Raw genomic sequence first — 12,567 nt, 5'->3', positions numbered from 1 at the left:
TATTCCCAAACATGGCGCAAATGTTTATGACTGCCTCCGCTGCTGTCACCCTTCTATTTAACTCAAACAGGAGAATATGTTGGAAACGTTCCGATTTATTCACTTGGCACTCCATTTTCTAGCGTCTAAATGATAAAATGACAGTATGTAAACTCAAATAGCAACAGTGAACTACAAATTAACAAAAATGACAATCGTCTGACAACCCTAAAGCAACTGGAGTCTTTTTTTCGCTTACGCCATAGTCTCGCAGCCATCGCAGGGTCGGCATGGTTACAACGGATTTGACAATGTTAGTGTGAGGGATGGCTGGATGCCCTTCCTGCCGCCACCCCGTACCTCCCAGGATGGAATTAATGTACCGCCACTGCCTGCGTCTAGTGTACAGCGTGAAATAGTGCAGACGTGTTTCAAATGTCTGCGACGCGTGTAACTGAGGTGGAACGTGGGGACCAGCCCGGTATTCACCTAGCAGGATGTGGAAAACGCCTAAAAACCACATCCAGGCTGGCCGGCACACTGCCCCTTGTTGTTAATCCGCCAAGCGGATTCCATCCGTGGCCGGCGCGCCTACCCGAGTCCAGGAAGACAAAAATGCTACGAAGTTATGCACCAACCCAACACTTAGAGCAACTTGATTTGGGGCTTAGAGCCAATAAGAGAAAAATCACTAGGATGACAAATTCATAGAAGGGATGTCCGAAACCTTATTATAGTGGGAGTCATAAACGGTGGCGATTAAGTTTAGGATTGCTCTGCGCATGTACGAGGGGCGTTTGAAAAGTCCGTGCAAAGTCCGAGAGATGGCACCACCGGCGCGTATCGAGGTAATGTTTAGTTAAGAGCATCTTTGGAAAGAACTCACACCAAGTTTCGGCCATATGGGTCTATTTCTTGATGTTTGGCGTTCGTGTGATTGTCAGAAAATGGACGAAAAAGAATTTCGTGTGGTGATTAAACATTACTTCATGAAAGGCAAAACGACTCAGGAGAGTAAAGTAAAGAGAAGCTTGATAAACATCACGGTGACTCAGTACCTTCGATTAGAACAGTTTATAATTGTTTCAAAATTTTCGGAGTGGCCATATGGGCACAAGTGATGCTGAACGTTCTGGACGCCCTGTGGAGGTTACAACTCCAGAAATCATTGATAAAATCCATGATGTGGTGATGGATGACAGAAGAGTTGAGGTGCGTAAGATTACTAGTGCTGTGGGCATCTCGGATAAACGGGTGCATAGTATTTTGCAGAAACATTTGGTCATGAGAAAGCTATCTGCAAGATGGGTTTCGCGATTGCTCACGCTTGACCAAAAACGGAATCGTGTGAAGTGTTGCAAGGATGGTTTGCAGTTGTTCAGGAAGAATCCGCAGGACTTTAAGCGTTGTTTTGTCACTGTGGATGAAACATGGATACATTACCACACTCCTGAGACCAAACAACAATCTAAACAATGGGTTACCAAGGGAGAATCTGCACCAAAATAGGCGAACACCATTCCTTTAGCCGGAAGGGATAATCCTCATCGACTATCTGGAAAAGGGTAAAACTATTACAAGTGCATTTTATTCATCGTTACTGGACCGTTTGAAAACCGAGCTGCAAGAAAAACGCCGGCGACTGGACCGCAAAAAACTCGTTTTCCATCGTGACAATGCATCAGCACACACCCATTCTCCAGACTTCGCTCCCTCGGACTACTATTTGTTCCCCAATTAGAAGAAATGGCGGGCGAGATAAAGATTTTTTTTCAAACGAGGAGGTGATTGCAGCAACTTATAGCTATTTTGCAGACTTGGACAATTCCTATTATTCGGAAGGGATCAACAAATTAGAACAGCGTTGGACGAAGTGCATAAGCCTAAGAGGAGACTATGTCGAAAAATAAAAAAAAAGGTTTACCCCAAACACGTAAGCACTTTTTATTTTTGCACGGATTTTTCAAACGGCCCTCGTACATCGCACATTCTCTCAACAGCCAGTGATCGTTCAGTAACGTTATGAGTGCTCTGCTGTGAATGTAACGCCGTTATTTCATTTTTCGCAGTTTGCCATTGCTCATGGTGAGGGTAAGCGGTAAATTCTTCAAAAGCAAGCGAGAGACATAATTCGCTGGATATGCTTTCTGCAAATGAAAAGCACTTGTATGCGAATACAGCAGCTGTCGCTTAGAACAGGCAAGATTGCAATCCCCGTCCGTGCCTCGGACATGCGCGAACAGCAATCGTTCGTATCTCAAGAAGCCCTGAGAGCTGTCACTGGTACTGTCAAGACATACTCCCAGTCAGTGACCGCCTGACTTAGCTAAGAAAAACTTGCTCAAAAAGATTACTTCTCATAAGATCTCTTCATTGTACAATTCCCTGCAAGATCCAGCAAACAACTCGTATGAAGTCACGCAAACCACCCTGGGTTTATTTAGAAAGTATCGGTTCTTTTGACGTGACCTCCAAATGGTGACAGGGTTGGAACGAACATTCATCCAATAACGCTCGCCTGGTTCAAGATCTAACACAGATGATGGAGGGATTAGAATACCACGCCAAATCTGGTGAGGTTCAACCGCATTAGGACTGGCCAAGGAAGATGTGGTTACACCGTGAAGAAGTGGGGCTTCCATCCATTTTCTAACTGCAACTGTGGAGCACGGGAGTAAACAATAGATCACGTTGTGAAGGAGTGTCCACTTCGAGCATTTGACTGCGATCTGAGGACTTTACATCAAGTGACTCAAAGTGCTCTTGACTGGTTGTCATATTTGGACACTCCATTTCACTGTAGATACTTCTCTGTAGTTGTGAAACAAATCGATAAATAAATAAATAATAATCTCAAGAAATAAAGAAAAAACTAAGATATAGACAAACATCAAGCACTCATGTAAATACCTCAAAGTTCAAGAACAAAAGATTGAAATAGTAAAAGAATTCAAATATCTCGGAGAATGGATTAGTTGGAATGCTGGGGAAAGCAAAGCAATGGAATCCAGAAAAAAATAAACTTGAAATGGCCTTCCAACTAACAAAAAGTACATACAACAAAAAATCCCCTTCATGGGGGTCCAAAATTGCACATTACAAGACAGTGATTAAGCCATAAGCACTGTATGCAGCAGAAACACTTAACATGAATTTCAAAGGCCAAATGGAGAAACTTGAGCTAAAGGAAAGAAAAATTTTAAAAAAATCAGTGGGCCAAAATTTCAAGACAATAAGATTATATACATCAAAAATGAAACTCTCTACAAGAAAATTGAAAAACTTTCAGATTCTATGCGAAAAAGGAGAATAATTTTTATGGTCATCTTCTCAGAATGAATTCCAACAGATTAACTAAACAAATCTTTGACTTCTTCCGTAACTCCAAAACAAAACTCAACTGGTTTAAAAAAACTGAGAAAGACCTAGTAGAATTAAAGATTTCAGTAAATTCACTTATTGATAGAACAGCTAAATTAATTACTAAAGATGAAAACATAAGGTTCCAAGACAAATCTACACATTAGTCCAAACCCTTCATCTCGGAAGAAGAGAGGAGAAGAAGATCAGAAAGAATGAAGAAATACTGGGCCCTACGAAAAGAACGCACATAGAAATGATTGATCCAGCGTACCCCAAAGAGGGTGAAACGAAAGAAGAAGAAGAAAGAGCTAATCAACTTGTGCACTAATATTTGCCAAAATGAAAATAACTTTGAAGGAACAGACACGAATGTAATGCAAACACCACGATATTGGCCCTTTTATTTGCTCTTCAGCAGTAGAGCAGTAAATTAAAAAAAAAAAATTTACAAAAACAGTAGATCTGACAACTCTGTGTCCACTTACCACTAACAATTCCAAACCCGTATGAAAATGCCGATCCGGTGAAAAGGCAAAGAAGAAGCAGAATACCTACAGAGTATTATCGTTGGCAACTTATTCCTATCTTCGAGTTTCTCGCTCTTGATAATGTTCCTTTTAACAACATATAAAATGTTTTGTATGCTGCCATCGTCAATTTATTTCCACACATCAATCGTTTAGTGTTAAGAGAACTTGCCTGTACTGTTACTTCTAGTTTTGCGCTTGTGTCGGTAGTATTATTAGCCGGTTATCCGTGCTGCCTCTGGGCTTGTCATATCGTGAAGCTTGTAGCTGGTTCGGTAGTGGCTCTGAGCCAACATCCCACAACTCAGGGCTGCAAACAGATCTCCACAGGCAGCCTTTGGTGACGGTTTGGATGTGCTGTTTTCTTTCTGGGAAAATCCAGTGTAACCTTTCTCTCTCCGTGCAGAACCCCGGAGGCTGCTACTGAGAAAGTTGGGACAGCACATACGCTCAGTCTTTTGAAGACCTGTGGTCACCATAAATTACTGAATCCATAAGACATATTTCTCATCTGAGCTGCTGACAAGATGTAATCCTACTGACACGAATTAAACAAAGTAATAATACATTAACGCAAAACCGGAAAACATAATTCGTGAAACTCGAACAGAAACGATATCTAAAGCGACATTTGTGAGAGTTTTGATGAGAGTTTTTGGTAGTCAACTGTGTAACGGTCTCCAAGTAGCAATGGAAATGTGCAGTGCCGGAATTGTGTTACATGAGCTTTATTGTAATATAAATGCAGCTAGAAAATACGTAGAAGTTCTGGAAAATCTAAAGCAAGTATTGAGGAATCCTCTTGAAAACAAAAACTGTGAATATGAAAGTGCTTACAGCAGGCTTAGGTCTAAAAAACTACAGAACAATTTCGCCATTCTAGACGGTGTAAAAGCAAACAAGGAAGACTTTAATGATACTGATTGCCATCTAACAGACGCTGCTGATATACAAAAATATAGAAATAACATTGCCCCAAAAGGCAGTAATGGCAGAAATACATATCTTAGGAAATCCAAGTTAGTTGTTTACTCAGACAGTCATGGTCGCGATCTCGCAGAAAACTTGCAAAACGAGCACAATCTTAGAGCTACCAGCTACGTAAAACCTGGGGCCCCTATGAACGAAGCTATAAGGAACATACAGCGTGATAACACTACACAAGAAAATTGGGTGTTAGTTATAATTGGTGGTGCAAACGATGTTTATTGCAATGAACTAAAAAGTGCCGTCCGTGACCTCCGGAAAACCCTAGATGCAGTGAAAAATGAAAGTGTAATAGTGACTGGAATACCACACAAATATGACCTAATAGAAACGTCATGTGTCAACCAGGAAATTATTAAGGCCAACAGGCAATTTCGCAAAATATGCAGCATACAGAAACACAAACTTCCTAGATGTGAAATTCTTGGAAAGGAAACACTTCACCAGGCATGGTATGCATTTAAATATTCATGGGAAAACGTTCATAGGTTCTAGAATAATGAGATGGCTGAGATGATGTACGCAAAAAACAACATCATGCCTATTATTGTATCAACTCAAAATGGAGAAGCCATTAATCACAGATGATACCAGCAACAAAAAAAGCAAAACAAACACAACCAATAGCAGTTACACAAAATGCAGCAGTACAAACAATAATCGAAGCAAAAATGCCAACAACAGCATCACCATCAACAGCAGCATCACAGACAGCAGTGACAACAGAAATCCCTTCAATAGCAGGAGCATCAGCAGACATGGAAACAACCATCCATGGGGCAGCAAGCAGACGCAAAAGGACACCTCCTTCCCATCTGAAGAAGCCACCAAGATTAGTAACATTAAATGTCTAACAGTACTCCACCAAAATATTCAGTGTGTAAAACACAGAGTGTAACAGCTGGAAGTCGAGTTACAAATCTTAGACAGCACTGTTATCTGTATTACAGAAATCTTATATATTAATTTACCCTCATATGTCCATTCATGTTGTTATTGCAGAAACACAATGAAAGGTGGAGGATCATGTATTTATGTTAGAACGGCATTGAATTTAAAGTCGGAAGTGATATTATCATGCTAAGTGAAGACAAAGACTTTGAAGTGTCAGCAATAGAGATAGTTGCTATAAATATGCCCAAGAAACTATCTATATGTATATCCTTCTCCCAGTGGTAATTTAGAGATATTCTTTTCAAAACTTATACAAAGCCTAGAACTAGCGTTGACTCTGAAACACAATATCCTTTTGTGTGGGGACTTTAACATAAATACAAATAAAACATATGACACCAGTAACACATTTATGAATATCCTACATAGTTTTGGTCTATCATCACTAGTCAACTGTGGAACAAGAATAACCACACATTCATCATCTACCATTGACCATGTAGCTATAGATGTAGGCAGAGAAAACTGTGATGTACTTGTCAAAAATCTGAGACTGCCTGACCACCTATGTCAGATTATAAAAGTAAAAGCTTGAGTAAAAAAAGAATCAAAACTACATGTATATAAAAGAATTTACTCTCCATCAGCTTTGCAAGAGTTTTCCTTAAAGTTAGCACATTAAAGTTGGGAAGGAGTATACATAGAAACTAAAGTGAATAGCAAGTTCTCCAATTTTATGTCTGAGTTTAAATTAAAATTTGAAGAAACATTCCCCAAAGCATTAATTCCCATCGGAACACCCACCAACAATAAATGGACTACTAAAGGAATTAGAAAAAGTGCTCAAACTTGTAAATACCTAAACTCCATTAAAAAGTACAATAGTGATCCAGTTTTTTGCACTACTACAAAAACTACAAAAGGATCTACAGGAAGGTACCCAACACTGCAAAAAAATCAGCCACGATAGGTTCATAAATTTAGCCAGTAATAAAAGTAAAGCTACATGGGCTGTAGTGAAACAAGAAACAGGAACTGTGAAGCAGAGAGGTACAAACAAATCAGGAACAAAGGAAAACTTAGAAAGTAACCCAAAAGAATTAGCAAATTATGTGAACACCTACTTTAGCAGCATTGCAACGAACTTACAGAAAAATTTTCCAAAAGGTGCTAATCAACCAATACAGAAGCAAATAGCAAACTCAATGGTATTGCTTCCAACTACTGAGGAGGAAGTACGCAATGTTGTAAGGCAATTAAAGAACAAAAGCTCGACAGGTTTAGATGAAATCCCAATGTGTGTGCTGAAAAAATGCATAAACGGTATCAAAGCTCCACTAACAGAATTCATAAATGAATCCTTCAAAACTGGTTGCTTCCCTGACTATCTGAAGCAGGCCAAAATTTTACCAGTTCACAAGAAAGGTGACGTAGAAATTGTTGAGAACTACAGACCAATAGCCCTATTGTCATGCATTTCCAAAGTGATAGAAACAATAATGAAAAACAGGCTTTTGAGCTATCTAAGTAAATTCAACCTCCTATGCAATGACCAGCATGGTTTCAGGTCTGGTAGAGGTACAGAATCTGCAATAGCACAATTTACAAAAACAGTTTTAGAAGCACTAGATGAGAACAGCTATGTAACTGGCCTTTTCCTAGACCTGTTTAAGGCATTTGATACAGCTGACCACCAGAAGCTGTTGCATAAATTAGAGGCGCTAGGAGTAAGGGGAGTGGTTCTCAAATGGTTTCGTTCATATCTAGAAAACAGAGTATAGTCAGTAGAGGTCACACATGTCTCCAGTGGATCAAAGTACATTGAGAAACATATATCTGATACACAATATATATATATATATATATATATCAATATTGAGGTCCCTCAAGGAACTGTACTAGGCCTTGTATTATTTCTGGTGTATATAAATGATTTCCCGCAACATATCAGCCATGGTGAGAAGATATTGTTTGCGGATGACAGCAACATAGTAATCACCCGTAAGACACCAGCACAAATTTTGGAAAACTCTACTGAAGTGCTGCGGGATGTTCACAAATGGTCTCAGGAAAACAAAGTAACTCTCAACATAAAGAAAACAAATACATTATGCTTTAGAATGAACAGAAAACAGAGTCCCTTAAATTTAAAAGTAGATAAAATCTCCATAGATGATGTACCCACAATAAAATTCTTAGAGTTACACATTGACAGCCAAATGAAGTGGAATGAACATGCTATGAAACTCTCGAAAAAGATATCCACAACATGTTATGCACTTACAAGCCTTGTATCCGCATGCAGTAGTGAATGTTTGCGAACTGTATACTTTAGTTATGTTCATTCAGTAATCAGTTATGGTATCATTTTCTGGGGAAACAGTACTCAGAATTTACAATCAGTATTTAAAATGCAAAAGAGAGCAGTAAGAATTATAACAAAAAGCAGCAAGCGAGCCCACTGCAGAGAACTTTTCAAAATGTTAGAAATTCTAACTGCTCCTTGTGAATTTATATTCCAAACCATAGTGTACATCAAGAAAAATATAGAAAATTATAGCACAAATAGCAGTTTTCATAACTATAGTACAAGAACAAGTCACTGTCTTCACCTAGACAGGAAGAATAAACATAAGACTCAAAATAGCTTCTTGTATGAAGATGTAAAACTGTATAATAAACTGCCGCAGAAAATAAAAGAAGCAGATAACATGTACCGCTTTAGGAAAAATCTTAAATTGTTTTTGCAGGAACACTGCTTTTACACTATAAGTGAATTCCTTAGTACAAAATTACTGTAAATAGCTTTTGTTTCACAATATTTTGATAAGGAGCAAAAAATTTCTTTTCATTTTTCAGTAGTCAAAACAGACCAGTTTTGGACTCTTACATTCCCCTTATCAGGTGTTATATTGAAAATTAACAAGAGACCGGAGCTAATAATAGTATCTACACGCAGTAGTACACCTAAAAAAGCAAAAAAGAAGTTCCACATAACATTATAGAAAACAGCGGTCAGGCTAGGTGCGGTAAAACCTAAGTAAATGGCAAAGTGACACCAGACAACACTACGGACGACGTAAAGAAATGTGCATTGAACACCAGGACACTTACACTTTGTGCTGTGGCCCGGAACGCCGCGGTGGACAAGTACAGGCAGGCCCTAAACAGCGCCGGCCGCTGTGGCCGAGTGGTTCTAGGCGCTTCAGTCTGGAACCGCGCGACCGGTACGGTCACAGGTTCGAATCCTGCCTCGGGCATGGATGTGTGCGATGTCCTTGGGTTAGTTAGGTTTAAGTAGTTCTAAGTTCTAGGGGACTGATGACCTCAGATGTTAAGTCCCATAGTGCTCTGAGCAATTTGAACCATTTTTTTGGAGGGGCGCCTGAAGTTACTTCTACTTTTGTAAAGGGCAAAAAATCCTGTTGGGGGAACATCCGCAACTGAGCATTACAGCAGAGGTTGAAAATACCGCTTCAGTTGTAGTAAGTTTCTTTTCATTTTTCATTAGTTAAAACAGACCAGATCTGGGCTCTTACATGCCCATCATCAGGTGTTATATTGAAAATTAAGAAGAGACCGGAAATAATAATAGTTTTTACACGTAGTAGTACACCTAAAGAGCAAATAAGAAGTTCCATATAACACTTTAGAAAACAGCGGTCAGGCTAGTTGCGGTAAAACCTAAGTAAATGGCAAAGAAACACCAGACAACACTACGGACGACTGCCTGGGCAAAGAAATGTGCAGTGAACACCAGGACACTTAAACACTTTGTGCTGTGACGTGGAGAGCCGCGGTGGACAAGTACAGGCAGCCCCTAAACCGCGGCGGCGATGTGACCGAGCGGTTCAAGGCGCTACGTTCTGGAACCGCGCGATTTCTACGGTCGCAGGATCGAATCCTGCCTCGGGCATGGATGTGTGTGATGTCCTTAGGTTAGTTAGGTTTAAGTAGTTCTAAGTTCTAGGGGACTGATGACCTCAGATGTTAAGTCCCATAGTGCTCAGAGCCATTTGAACCCTAAACCGCTGCTGGTACAGGACGCGGTGTATTACCAGTGAGCGCGGAGCACGGAGTAGGGTACGCGAATGGGGAAGCAAACTAGTAAACCAGAGTGGAAATTAGTAAACCAGAGTGGCAACAGTACTGCCATCCGTTAACGGGAAGAAACCGAGGCCGTCTAGCCTGGCTGTTCACAGTTTGAATTAGTGATTTACCAGGTGCAGAAGTATGAAACCGGAATTTCCCTATAGCCGTCAGTGTAGGGCCCTTGAGACCGCGTCTGCAGCGCCATCTGCTTCCTGTAACGGCTGACGACGAATGTCAACACACAGTAACCCAAGTTCCATACATCGGTATCTCTTTCAAACCCGTAAACATGTCAAGTTTTGTGCCTACCAACTACGATTTGCCGAGAGCATTGGTTTTCTGTTATCATTTGAAGAAAACTGCTACAGAACCGCATCGAATGCTTGTCGAAGCTTTCGACGAACATGCTCTTGGGAAAACACAGTGTTTCGAGTGGTCCAAAAAATTCAAAAGTGGTGATTTTGACGCGAGAAACGACGAGCGCGCGAAACCACCGAAAAAGTTCGAAGACAGCGAATTGCAGGCTTTATTGGATGAAAGTGATACTCAAACTCAACAGGAGTTCGCGGAACATTTGAATGTGACGCAGAATGCCGCTTCTCTTCGGGTGAAAGCTATGGAAAAGGTGCAGAAATTGGGAAAATGGGTTCAGCATGAACTGAAGCAAATCGAAAGACCACTTGTGAAATGCTGCTCGCCAGATACAAAATAAAGCCGTTTCTTCATAGAATAGTGACAGGTAATGAGAAATGAAAATATTTTGAGAATCCTAGGCGTCGTAATTCATGAGTGAATCCAGGCAGTTAATTCCATAAATTATCTGGGAGTACGCATTATGAGTGATTTAAAATGGAATGATCATATAAAGTTCATCGTCGATAAAGCAGATGCCAGACTGAGATTCATTGGAAGAATCCTAAGGAAATGCAATCCGAAAACAAAGGAAGTATGTTACAGTAAGCTTATTCGCCCACTGCTTGAATACTGCTCAGCAGTGTGGGATCCGTACCAGAGATGATAGACAAACTCCAGTGGAAGACTCTGCAGGAGAGACGCTCAGTAGCTCGGTACGGGCATTTGGTGAAGTTTCGAGAACGTACCTTCACCGAGGAGTCAAGCAGTATATTGCTCCCTCCTACGTATATCTCGCGAAGAGACCATGAGGATAAAATCAGAGAGATTGGAACCCACACGGAGTCATACCGACAATCCTTCTTTCCACGAACAATACGAGACTGGAATAGAAGGTAGAACCGATAGAGGTACTCAAGGTACCCTCCGCCACACACCGTCAGGCGGCTTGCGGAGTATGGATGTAGATGTAGATGTAGACGTCCAGTGCAAGACCAAATCGCTTTGGAAAGAAGACAATGCTCTGTGTTTGTGGAATCAGAAGGGTGTCGTCTGTTATGAGCTGCTAAAACTTGGTAAAACCGTCAATACTGATCGCTATCAACAGCAAATGATCGATTTAAATCGAGCATTACTTGAAAAACGACCGCCATATGGAAAAAGACAACACAAAGTCATATTGTTCCATGATAACGCCCCATCACACACAGCAAAACGGGTCAGGGGAACGATCGAGGCGTTCAGTTGGAAATGCTATAGGACATGCGGCTTATTCTTCTAACTTGGCTCCGTCCGATTATCGCCTATTTGCGTCACTGTGACACGTTCTCGCTGAACAACGCTTCAGTTCGTATGCAAATGTATGAAAATGGCTCGCTGACTGATTCGCTTCGAAAGAAAAACAATTTTTTTGGTATGGCATTCATAGCCTGCCGGAGACGAGGGAGAAATGTATAAATAGCAATGGAGATTATTTTGAATAAAATACTGTTTATTAGTTTCAAACAAAAAACGTGAAATTATTGCTACCAAATTCCGGTTTCATACTTCTACACCTGGTACACTCTAATGGACAAAAAGCATTATGAAACGTCCTCTTAGAACAATTTATACACGACTGTGCTTAAGCTGAAACACAATATTATTTAGCGCAACGCAATCTGACTTTCAAAAATCCCTACAAAAGAATGGCCCTGACTAACATTAACCTATACCTTTCACAAATCACTTACCTCACAAAAATCTTCGTTACTGGAACTACTGCAATACAGCGAGCGCCACTACTGCCAGCTAAATAAAAGATTCAAACTACTGAAGGCACTAACTACTGATAGGGATAGTTAGCAAATGAAAGATTTTAATAGAGAACAAACACTGTATTTACCTTAATATCATCATATATATAGCAGTTCATGACAAATTACAAAACTCCGCCATCTCTCTCCCCACATCCACCACTGCTGGCGGCTCACCTCCAACTGCGCAAAGCTACGCGCTGTTCACATCCAGCTGCCGCTGCCCAACACTACAATGGCAGACAACAATGCAAACTAGCCACAGACTGCACACAGCACAGCCAGTGATTTTCATACAGAGCGCTACGTGGCATTACTAATATAAAAATCTAAACAGCCTACTTACAGCATTACATAGAAAGTTACACGAAAAGCGTTAAAAGTGCTTTATCAGTTGTAAAGGAACATACTGCTAACTAGATGCCAGCCACATAAAATTTATATACAAACCGTAAAACACGATGAAAATGTTTCCCTTTCCACGAGTGGCATGCAAGTTTTTAACCTAGTGGGGATATGTGATACTGCGTGTGAAAACTGTTATTAGCTCCGGTTCTTGTTTACTTTCTGTATAACAC

Source organism: Schistocerca cancellata, chromosome 12 (genome assembly GCF_023864275.1).
Source record: "Schistocerca cancellata isolate TAMUIC-IGC-003103 chromosome 12, iqSchCanc2.1, whole genome shotgun sequence".
Classification (NCBI taxonomy): Eukaryota; Metazoa; Arthropoda; class Insecta; order Orthoptera; family Acrididae; genus Schistocerca; species Schistocerca cancellata.
The sequence above is the reverse complement of the archived record's forward strand: the minus strand, read 5'-3'. Positions refer to the sequence as shown.